A 12,711-nucleotide genomic window follows, 5' to 3' on the forward strand; every position below is an offset into this window, starting at 1 on the left:
AGCCGGCAGAAAGCTTTTATTCGTGAAGCCCCCGCAGATGCCGAGTTCCTGACTTCCCTCCCAGAAGACAGGAAGCGAAAGACACACCTCCATTGCTCTGCGTCGTTCCAGCCTCTTTCCTCCCTGGCTCCCTTCTGCCGGTTTGTGTGCCTGACTTAGATATCCTGTGTGGTGTATTTTTTTACGGCTGAAACTGGATTTGCTCTCAGAAGCAAAGTTTTGTGACCCACTGAGAACTGTATGCTTTGAAAGCTCAGTAAACTATTACTGAAGAACTCCTTCTGCCTCTGTGTGTGTTTTTGACCTCAGTGTGGGACTTGCTCTACACGTGGCCCCTACTCTCCTCCTGCCCTGAAGTTGCTTTACTCAAGCATGCAAGACGGGTGCCTCTGTGTGCACTCAAAAGCAAATAAAGTAGGACTCGCCTTTCTATGAGAGTACAGTGGTACCTTGGGTTACAGACGCTTCAGGTTACAGACACTTCAGGTTAGACTCCGCTAACCCAGAAATAGTACTTCGGGTTAAGAACTTTGCTTCAGGGTGAGAACAGAAATCGCGCGGCGGCAGCGGGAGGCCCCATTAGCTAAAGTGGTGTCTAGGTTAAGAACAGTTTCAGGTTAAGAACGGACTTCCGGAAGGAATTAAGTTCTTAACCTGAGGTACCACTGTAATGTGTTTTCAACTGTTTTTATTGGTTTTTTTAAATTTTGTAATCTGCTCTAGGAGATTCGGATTACAGACAGGGAACTAACAGTAATGATGATGATGATGTTACATTGCTTAACATGCCCCCTCCCCAGACACGAATACTTGAGGACACTCCTGGGTCCATCATGGTCGCTTGAGGCCCATGTCCAGCTCAGGCTAGTTCCCCACCCCACAGACCTTTTGGGGCAGAGAGGACATGGCCCTGGTCCTCTTTGCTCTGCATCAGATGGGATGGTGGAACTGCCTTGAAGGCGACTCCGGAACTGGTCCAAAACACAGCAGCCAGATGATTGGCTGGGCTGCCTCTCTTTATGAAGGGCATTTCTCTCCCACCTCCTTGTCCAAGGAGATCAAGGCGGCATCCAGGGGTCTACCCCTCCCCACTGAGTCTCCCTACAACAAACACATTGGACTCATGTTTTAAAACAGTTGCACTGGTTGTTTCCTTTCCAGCAGGACCTCTCCTGCTCTGGATGCCTTGGCTTGTGAGACCTCCAGTGGTGCTTTCATGGAACTATAGAGGTGGATGGCACCCCAAGGATCATCCAGTCCAACCCACACCAATCTCAGAGGCCACGCTTGCATCTGGAGGAACTGAGCACTGGAGGAGAAAATGAGCCATTCAGGATCAGGCCAGAGGGCTGCCCCCTATAGGGGAGACACAGCAGAGGAGCCTCCCATTGCCCTCTCCTCCTCCACAGATTGGCCTCCTCCTCTTATAACTCCAGCTTTACTGGTGGCCTTTGCCTCCTGTGGGAGGGAGTTCCACAGGTTTTACTCTGTCCTGCAAGAGGAAGCGCTTTCTCTTCTCTTCTCTGCTCTCATCCCTTCCTCCTCCCTCCCTTCCTTCCCTCCTTCCTTCCTTGCACCGGTGAGGTTTTAGGTAACGAATGTCCGAATGTTTCCATCCGCAGACAACCTCTGTTATACAAGGGGACTGATCCATACATCGGAGTGGGGTTTATTTGCATGCATTTCCCTGCTCCTGGATCCAAGGGGCCAGCAGCGCATCCATGCAAAGGAAGAGCAGAGCTGCCGCCTTCCTGCGCCCCTCCCCGCCCTGACTTGCCCCCCTCTTGCCATGCAGCGCTGGGACCCCCGCTCTCCCCACGGGCCCTGTCCTGGGAGAGAGGAGACTCACCGGATGCCAGCAGGCGCCCCCAGGCAGCCTCTGCAGAGCCGAAAAAAACGGGACCCCCACACACCCGACTTCTTGCATGAAAGGGAGGGATTGGGCTTTCGCTCGGGAGGACCCTGCCTTCCCTGTCTAGGAATCTGGCTCGTTTCCGTTTAACCCTTGGCAAGCCGAGCGCACCCAACTCTTGAGCATCGCGCACCAATGGCTTCCCGAGAATATGGAGGAGGAGAGGTTTATGGATTACCTCCGGCAAGGGATACTTTCAGTTTGGGCCCCCTAACAGCTGGTCTGAAATATACTCAGAGTCGCAAAGTGATTTCATGCTCTTTATTCAGCTCATAGTGGTGAGGACGAATGAATGAAAGTCCCTCTAAAAGTATCTGCTTTATATACATTATTTACACAATGGGCTGCACATGACTGGCTAATTCCGGAATTCTACTGTAAGCCAATCAGGTTGTGGATTCACTTCTATCTGGAGAATGATTGGGTGGTTCCTGCCAACCAATCATACTGCTGCATTCTTCTAGGACCAATCAGACTGCTGCATTCTGAATCCTATTGTTCTAGGACCAATCAGACTGCTGTGTTTTGGATCCTATTGTTCTAGGACCAATCAGACTGCTGTAGTTTGGATCCTATTCAACTCAGTACATAACATGGTCCCTGCTGGAACACAGGTCCTAAGAAATCTTCACTGGCTCCCGATCCGTTTCTGAGCACCATTCAAAGTGTTGGTGCTGACCTTGAAAGCCCTACGCCTGAAAGCAGCTCTGTATCGAGAAGCTTTTAATATTTCATGTTGGGTTATGTTTTCTTCTATTCTTTGGGAAGCTGCCCAGAGTGGCTGGAGCAATCCAGTCTGATGGGTGGGGTACAAAAAACATGTTGTTGTTGTTGTTAGACACCCAGCTTTTGACAGCTAGCTAGGCAGGGATTAAGGGCTGCTTCGTTCTGTGCTTTTGGACTCCTATGTGGGCTTATGCTTTTGGTGCTTGTGGATCTCATGGGATTTAATGTCTTGCCATTATAAATGCACGGGGATAAGTGCATTTACACAGACACATTTCCGCAAAAAGACCAAAACTCCGGCATGTAGCCGCAGGTGATACAATAGGAGCCTTTCTGCAAATGGCCTTTGCAACACAACTCACTGGGTGGTAACAAAGTACACACATTTGCCTCTTTGCAACTGATGCTTCCGCTTAGCCCCGTTCCCTCAATGAATCCACCCATTTCTTGATGAAATGTAACTTCTGCCAGGAAAACCTGAGCTGAAAGAGTAAGGAGAGCAAAACAGCAGCCCTGTCTGACCCCAGTCAGCCCCCAGACTCCCCCAGTCACGTGGCAGGAGATTCTTCCTGAGCCCCCCCCCCTCCGTGAGATGGGTATGACATCATGGATGATCCAGTGATGATCCATATGATTCAGTGATGATCCACATGATCCAAGCAGGCTGGTCCAAAGAGCAGATCTCTAGGCCTGAATGAAAGGGGTCTGCGATGGTGGATTCTGGAGTCAAGAAATCCGCCCTTTCCAGTGATCTCTCAGGCTGGCCAGGAAAAGGCAGGGAGCAGGAATCCTCAGGGATCCCGACGGACAGACTGACTTGTCACGTTGCCAAAACACGAACTCGGAGTCTGATCTGATTTCAACTCATTTTGTGACGCAGCCGGGGATGTTTTTGGGGTACTCTCTCTGTGACGGGGGGGGGGCTACTATCTGAGGGTGTAGAAATTGCATCGCGCTTTAGTTCTGGGCTGCTTCACTCCTCGCATGGGGGGGGGGAGCTCTGCACGCAAACAGATCAACAGCTGACCTTGCTTTCTTCCTGGCCTCATTGTGTCACCTCTGACGGAGACACAAGGGAGGACTTCTACCTGGGTGTCGGGGCCCCATTTTCTCCGTAACACAGGAGTCACAGAGTCCAACCCGCTGCTCAATGTGCACCAATACCTAAAACATGGAATGGATCTAAGATCATGGCGTGGGGGCGGGAGGGAAGGATTTTGCAATGTAAACATTGTAGGGGGGGGACCGCATTTTGCAAATGGATTGCCGGGATCACCCCTTTCCCTCTTTCCTCATCCCCTGAGCGAAGAAGGGAGGGGGGAAACCTTCCTCCCCCCCCCAATTCCTCCCTTCCCGGTACATCCTCCTCTCACCCCGCGCCCACAGCCCCAAATCCCTCTACAATGCGCTGCACCTCTTCCTCCTTCTCTCCTCCTCCTCCGACTTTTGTTTCCGGAATGAGGGGAGAGAGCCCCCCTCCCAAACTCCCTGCTTCGCCTGCAAGTGGAGCTTCTACGCCGGATTGCTGCTCTGAGCGTAGCTCTAGGGGAGCGCGCTTTCAGAAAGGGGATGAGGATGCGAAGAGGAGGGTCCCCGCCCCCCGTGGATGTTGCAGGTGTTACAGGAAAAATCCGAGGGCTCCCTTGGACAAAACAAAGACACCAGCCAGGATAACTTGGAGCAAAACAGCAGCCTGTAGGCTTGGCCTTTATTGAACTGTTGCAACAGGGTATTCCCCTCACGTGCAGGAGAGAGGAAAGACCCAGAAGAATAGTGTGCAAGGTCTTATAAAAACTTTTGAAATTCCCCTCCTCTAGATCAAGCCCACCCCCAGAAACATCATGAATACATTACAGAAAGGAGGGGCTGAGGGAGGCATACATTACAGAAAGGAGGGGTTGAGGGAGGCATACATTACAGAAAGGAGGGGCTGAGGGAGGAGTTGGTGGTAACCTGAGTGTCTTGTCACCTGGCTGGTTCCTCCTTTCCCCCTCCCCATGAGTACTTTCCAGAGGACAAAGGGGAGTTTGCAGTTTCCTGCCCCCTGAGGGAAGATCTGATCAGTGTCCTTTGTTCCAGTCCATGCTGAATCCACTCCCATATGCAAGTTCTTTGTGATCTTGATTGTCTTCTGTCTGGGATCATCAGGGTTGGCATGGGCAGGGCTCCTGTGTATGTGCTGAGACAGTGAAGGGATTATGGCTGACCAGGACTAAGTCACCCCCCTTTGTTAGTTCTTGTCATATGGAGAAAAATAAAAATGGAACAGTGCAAATCCGATGTATGGTTGATTTTCTATGAATTTATAACAGAAATGTGGCGTATGTAGTGTGTGAGTGTGTAGTTTATACAAACAGAATGATTGGGGTGGGGGGGTTCCTGCTACACAGGAAAGAAATGAGAATCGAGAGCGAGGACAAAGAGGTAAAGGGGTCGCGGGGGGGGCGGAGAGGGGGGGAAAGGACCCAGAGACCCTCGCCAGCTCCCCAGAGCGCCTTTCGTGGGCCCCATGGGAAGGGCCTGCATCCCTGCACGTGTGCTGCGAAGGGGGCTTTCCTTGGCCCCTTAGGCGCCTTGGCAGCGGCGGACATGGGGAGCCTACGCAGGGTGTCCCCACAAGGACCCCCTTGCCCCATTTCCCCCCGTAGGCATCCCTGGGGCCCTGTGGGCTCCGCACGGATAAAGGCGGGCCATGAAAGGGTTAACGGGCATGAGGGACGCCTGGATAGAGACCCCCCCCCCGTCCCTAAATTGTGCATCTTGCAGTGGCCCCTCAGGATGGAAAGATGGGGGATGAGGGCTGAGGCGCGCCAAGGGGGGCCTCTGGGTTCAGGGGAGAATCTGGGACAGACGGAGGGAGTCGAGGAAGTGGGGAGGGGAGCATCCCTGGGGCAGGGAAAGGCAGGAATGGTGGGGGGGGGGAGATAGGAAACCAGTCTTTGGGGAGACTTATCCATAGTGGCTCCTGTGGGGAATCTCTGGAGGGGCCGCCTTGGCTTCTCCCTCCCACCCAGGAATCGGCCACCCCTTCAAGGTGACCAGAGAGGGATCCCTGGAAAGTGAGGGGTCGTGTCCCCCCACCCCTTCCTTCCTGCAGCCTCCATCCTCTTCCCACCCCATGAGCCCCCATAAGCCCCTGCCCTGTCCAGGAAGAGGGGAGGGGAGAGGGCTTCTCAGAAGCGGCTCTTCGTTTCCGCAGTCCCACCCAGGAAGCAGCCAGAAACCTTTTCCTCTCTCTCAGGCCTCCATCTTTAAGTTTCTCTTCCACTGCCTGGTTCCAGTACAAAGAAAAGACAGTAAAACATCAGACATTAAAGACCTCCCGATAGAGGGTTGCCTTCAGCTGTCTTCTAAATGTCAGAATGTTGCCCATTTCCTCGCCCTCTGCCTGCTTCCCTGTAACTTCGCTTCTGGGGGGAGGGGGGGGATCAGCAGAAGATCTTCGAAGGACCACCTCCTTGTCCAGACTGAGAGATTTGGGGGGAGATGCTCCTTCAGGTCTACAGGGCTGAGGCTGTTGAGGGCTTTAGGTTGCAGATCTTGCTGCTCCATAACAATCTCATTCAGCAAATAAATTTATTACTGAAGGCAAAGAAGCATAACAGGATCCAAAAAATAGCAAAAACTTAACTTATGTAAAACCCTAACTCAGCATACCAAAACAGCACTCAACTAAGATTCACACAAGCAGAGTAGAGAAATAGCAGACTAGGAAGTGGGACCAGGCGCCTTTCGGCCTTGTAATTTATATTAAATGTCAGAGTAACCTTGGGACTGGATAACAAGCCTGGCTCACTCCAGTTTAAACCAGCTTCATCTGGTTCCCCAAAACAAGAAAGGTTCTTCATAACCTCATCGCAACTTATCCCACCACCAGCTCTCAGCAGAAAGGAAACTGCCGAGTTTCAGGAAGCCTGCATTAGATCAATACTTTTTTTTGCCTGGAAAATGCAACCATGACACTTTAAAGGTCAGCACCAACAGTGTGAAATGTGCTTGAAAATCTGCTTGGAGCCAGGTAAGATCCTTTAGAGGAAGTGATATGTGGTCTCGGCGCTGCTCCCATGCAGTTGCAGTTTTGGGTCACCTTCAAAGGGAGTCCCATCTAGACCACATAGCAGTAGTCCAAGCCGGAAATAACCAGAGCATGCACCACTCTGGTGAGACAGTGTGCGGGGAAGGAGGGTCTCAGCCTGCATTCCAGATGAAGATGCTAGACAGCTGCCCTTGACACAGAATTGAGCTGCGCCTCCATGGTCAGCTGTGAGTCCAAAATGACCCCTAGGCTGCACACCTGGTTATTTAGGGGCACAGTTACCCCATCAGAACCAGGGGGTCCCCCACACCTGCCCACCCCTTGTTCCCCAGGGACAGTACCTCTGTCTTGTCAGGATTCAAGCTCAATCTGTTAGGCACCATCCATCCTCAAACCACGTACAGGCACCAACACAGGGCATTCTCTGTCTTCACTGGTTCCAATCTAAAAGAGATGAAGAGCTGGGTATCATCCACATATGGGTGAAAACCCAGCCAAAAGCCCCGATGATCTCCCCCAGCAGCTTCATATAGATATTAAAAAGCATGGTGGAGAGGACAAAGCCCTGAGGCACCCCACAAGTGAGAGCCCAGGGGTCAGAACACTCATTCTCCAACACCACGTTCTGGACATGGCCCAGGAGGAATGAAGGGAACCACTGCACAGCAGTGCCCCCAGCTCCCATTGAAGGTCCAGACGGATACCATGGTCAAAGGTCTCCAAAGCCGCTGAGAGATCCAGCAGAACCAGGAAACAGCTCAACCAGGGCAATTTCAGTCCCATGATGAGGCCTGAATCCCGATTGGAAGGATAATGGTGGCAGAAGCTTTCCTGGTCCTGCACCCCCAAAAGCTCCAGGCACAAGACTTTCATTAGCTTTGAAGGGGCCATCAGATACTTGGTGGTCTTTTCTTCAAAAGACAAATATTCTGAATCCTTTTTAATTGATGTATGATATAAGCAGCAGTTCTGTTTTACATATTCTACATTGGAAAGATTTTGATACACAGGTCTGAGCTCATTTCTCCGCCTGAAACTGCTGTGTTAGAAGCATTGTGAGCCTGGACAGTGTGTTTGGGGGTTCAGGGCTGCCTAGACAACAAAACCCCCTTCTCAGCCTGGCTTATATGGTCCCAAGGAAAGCAGAGAAGTACCTTAAGCACCAGCTTGGTTGCAGGAGTTGCTGGAAGGAGGTGTGCAGGACACCATCCAACCATCTTAGAGAGTCCACTCTGGATTTCTGTAGGTTTTCCTCCATAGCCTTTTCTTCTCCTGAAGATAACTCAAGAGAAAGTGAGGGAGTGTACCAAAGTTACAAAAGGAAAAGAAAGAGAATTAAACATAACAAAACAATACAATACACTACAAAAAGAAAAATACTACATAAACATAACAAAAACAAAACAAAAACATTTAAGAAAACACATCCAATACTTTCAATATTATCTTTCATTTTCTTGTTTCAGCGACTTCCTCACACCTCCCTTTTTTGTATTCCACTTCAATTAATGGTTTCAGCAAATCCTTTCCATCTTCCTCAATTTTCTGTCCTATAATTTATCTTAATACATTCTAACCTTATTTTTCCCTTTAAACCATTTACAATCTATTGTACTTAATTCTTTATAGCATTTCTGCTAAAGCCATGTAACTTCATTCCAACATATTTCTAACATTCATTAATTTTACAATATTTCTGTAAGTAATCTTTAAATTTCTTCCAATCTTCTTCCACCGACTCTTCTCCTTGGTCTCAGATTCTGCCAGTCATTTCCGCCAATTCCATGTAGTCCATCAACTTCATCTGCCATTCTTCCCGGGTGGATAAGTCTTGTGTCTTCCAATACTTTGCGATGAGTATTCTTGTTGCTGTTGTTGCATACATAAAGAAAGTTCTATCCTTCTTTGGCTGACCATGCCCAAGAGAAAGGCCTCTGGTTTCTTCAGAAAGGTATATTTAAATACCTTTTTCATTTCATTATAGATCATCTCCCAGAAAGTCTTAATCCTTGGGCATGTCCACCAAAGGTGAAAGAATGTACCTTCAGTCTCTTTACATTTCCAACATTTACTGTCAGGCAAATGATATATTTTTGCAAGCTTGACTGGTGTCATGTACCACCTGTAAATCATTTTCATTATATTCTCTCTTAAGGCATTACATGCTGTGAACTTCATACCTGTGGTCCATAACTGTTCCCAGTCAGCCATCATAATATTATTTCACCGTTTCATCCTGAGTGTTCCATTTCAACAGCAAGTTATACATTCTTGACAAATTCTTAATTTTGGGATCTAACAATTCTATTTCCAAATTTGATTTTTCCACATGGAAGCCCAGTTTTTTATCCATATTGTATGCCTCCATTATTTGATAGTAATGGAGCCAGTCTCACACTCTATTTTTAAATCTTTTAATTTTTTAACTTTATCTGACGAGATAAATTCATGGCCCAATCTTTTATTACTCAATATCTTCCTATGTAGCCTTATCCCATATGTTTCTTGTAGACAAATCAAATCCAATTGTTCCTTTTTCAATAAATGAAAAACTCTCCTCCTATTTTCCGGGGAGTTCAGTCCATTCACATTCCAGCTTAATACTTGCAATGCCATGAATGGATTACTCTGATTTTCCTCCAACTGCACCCAATGCTTGCTCTTCTTCTGTTGGTAGTGTTGGTATCACGTTCACTGGGCAGTCCAGTCCAAAGGATAATGTTGCTATGTCCACTATTCCTCTTTTTGGTGATCTTCTGTCCAATGGTTTTTGTTATAGTCCTCTGTCTGGTGATCTTCTGTCCGATGCTCTTGGCTCTTTTCCAAGTTTCTTCTGCACATCTTCTTCGTAGTTATTCAAAAACTTTACTTTGTCTTCTAGTGATCTTATTTTTATTTTCCTTCCTTTGAAACTGAATGTAATGGTTATAGGGGTTGCTCGTGCGTAAGTTGCCGCCACTCCTGGCTAGGTTACCTGGTTGAACCCTTTCTGTCTGGACAGCCCCTTCACTTCGTGGCTGTTTCAGTCGCTGGCAGAATCCGTCAGTGGGCATTTCTTGAACTTCTTCCAGCAAAGAAGTTCTTTGACGCCAAGTCTCCTCCTACTCTCCCTGCGCGGAAGTCTTCTGCGCAGGGAGGGTGTGGGCAGCGGAGCACCCGTGCTCTGTCCGCTGGTCTCCGGTGAAGAGTCCTGGAGCCGCCTCTCCAATTCCCCCATCCGCCCCCCTTCTCCACTGGTATTATGCTGATTTCCTTCCCCAGCAGATGGGCTGCCTCTCTGCCTGCTGGGACCCTCTCCGGAATCCCTCTGGAGCCTTCCCTCCGCCTCTGGCTCCAATGGCAGGTCCCTGACACTGAAGGATAGACCTTGGGGAAATTCCCACCTGAAAATGATTTTGTTCTTTCTCAGCAGGGCAACCAAATCACCGTAATTGGACCTAAGATCCAAAAGATGTTTCGGGATGTCTTTAAATATTTCCACTCTTGACTGTAGTACTTCCAAAGGCTTCTTGTAATGCCAGCCCAAAATTTTATCTCTCTCTTCTTTAGTTTGGAGGGTGATCAAACAGTCTCTTATTCTATTCTTCTCTTTCTTCCCTCCTCTTCCCAGTCTAAAGGCCCTCACAATTTCAAAGTCCTCCTGCCCCAAGTCCAAGTCCCAAAAATCCACATGAGAAAATCTATCAAACTATCCTTCTCCAGTTCAGGTAAAGCTCTGATCCTCAAATTTGTCTGTTTTTCCTTAAGCTCAATCATAGAAAGCGTCAACTTGTGGTCCTCAAGTTGCCTCTGTAGGACTGGCACTCTCTCTTTTTCCAGTTGTGTCATTTTACCTTCCACAGCAGCTACTTTTTCCTTGGCTTCCTCTGCGGTCTGCCGTATCAAAGTAGATTCCTGTATCAGTTTCTCAATAGATTCTGTATTAGTATTCACCTTTTGTCCCAAATTATTTAGACTTTCTGTATTTAGATCAATTTTAATAGTTGCAGCATCCGCTTTCTTATTAAGCTGTTCCAACGAAGCATTTATCTTACTTAATGCAAGCGCTAAGGCCTCTTCTGATGACATTCCTCTTGGTTTGGGATGTGCTAGTACAGCCGCAGAGGAAGCAGGGGGGCCAGATGCTGAGGCTCTCCTAGTTTGTTGCCAAGTCTTCCCAGACCTTGTTGTTTTTTCTGGGATTGAATCTGCCATAACACTTGAGAAATCCAAGGTCAGTCCCACAGTCAGACAGTTATTATCTTTTCAGCTGGAAAGTCCCTAATCTAGCTCTTGTAGCAGTTACAATAGTTTCCTCTAGAGGGAAACAGTTGCTATTTGTATTGATCCATAATGCCACTTTTTAAAAAGTTTTTTTAAAAACACAGTTTTAAAAAACACAGTTAAAAGTTAGTTTCAGTTTTCGGATACTTTTACTCCTTTTTAAACTCAGACGGAGACAGTTGAAACAATGTAACTCTCTTATTTTGCTAGCTGTCAACACACGTTCTATTCAGTCACTGAACGTTCCAATGCACAACAGTCTTATTTAGCAGTCCGTTTCCAGGTTATGAGTGGTGGTATATAACTTCCTTCACTCTCTCCCACAGGTATATATACAGTCCAAATCCTCCCCCCTTTTCTCCCACTTCCAAGAGGGGGGGTTAAAATTTTTCTTTTACTGCTGGAAGTTCAATCATTTACAATAGGCTTTCCAAGACTCTAGCTTGCAACCTCTTTGCTTTGGTCTCTTTACAAAAGGGGAAGGCAGACTTCCTGTTTTGAGCCTCCGCGTTTTGGTACCAAATTAAAACTTTTTAAAAGTCCAATTCTTCACTTTACTCACGGGTAGTTGCTTTTAGATCAGATTGTCCACAGGAAAAAGTCAGCGCTCTCCGGCAACAGCTGTGCAGCTTCACTACGTGAAAAAAGCAGTCGATTTGAAGCACCGCGCCGCTCACCCCACTTCGCTCCAGATCCCTGAAACAGAGTTTCCCCGCGAGTAGGGGAGGTGCAAAGGGTGCCTGCCGAATCCCACGTTCACATGCTTCACCTGCGTGTGATTTTTAAAGGGTCTCCGCCTTTGCCGCGGCGGCCAGACCCGATTTCCACAGAGCAAATTCCTCCCATCAGAGGAATTCTGCCATTACCGATGGTGCTAACCCGGAGGTCCTCAGAAATAACACAACTTCAGTCCATCAATAAATCAATTCTACATATTCCACTAAGACAGTTTATCTATTTGCTTTTAATATCCTGCTTTTCAGTGTCATTTTCAGATAGTCCTGCATCAGAAGACAGGCACGAGATCAGACAGCACATAATTCTTTAAAAAATCGTGCTGCTTTATGAACATTGATTGAGGATTTTGAAATTTGCTCGTTCATTACTATCATTTGACATAGCAGCTTCAGTTCCTAAAAATTGGGAACATGGGTAGGAGGTGAGGGAATGTAGGAGACATTGAAATAGGAGAAGGTCTAATGGAGCTTGATGTGTTCTCTTTCCTTTAGTTCTCTTCCTTGAAACCAAAACAGGATTCCCTTTCCTCCCACTCTGAAGAATGAGATGGAGAAGAGAGTCAAAACTCCAGGGAATGTGGCACCTTTCGTTTCATTAGGAATAGAAATTAAAATGCGGAATGTGCTTCATTGAATGACCACAGATAGTTCACATCAACGACCTCCAACAGGGAAGATACCATTTAAAGGTATGGAGTGCGGAAAGAACTTCAGTCAGAATGGAACCCTTAGAACACATCAACGGACTCACATGGGTGAGAAAACATATAAATGTATGGAGTGTGGAAAGAGCTTCAGTACCAATGGAAACCTTAGAACACATCAACGGATTCACACAGGAAAGAAACCATATAAATGTATTGAGTGTGGAAAGAGCTTCAGTCAGAGTGGTCACCTCAATATACATCAACGGACTCACACAGGGGAGAAACCATTTAAATGTATGGAGTGTGGAAAGAGCTTCAGTTTCAATGCAAACCTTAGAACACATCAACGGATTCACACAGGGGAGAAACCATATCAATGTATTGAGTGTG

Source organism: Podarcis erhardii (genome assembly GCF_964252035.2).
Source record: "Podarcis erhardii genome assembly, chromosome: 10".
Lineage (NCBI taxonomy): Eukaryota > Metazoa > Chordata > Lepidosauria > Squamata > Lacertidae > Podarcis > Podarcis erhardii.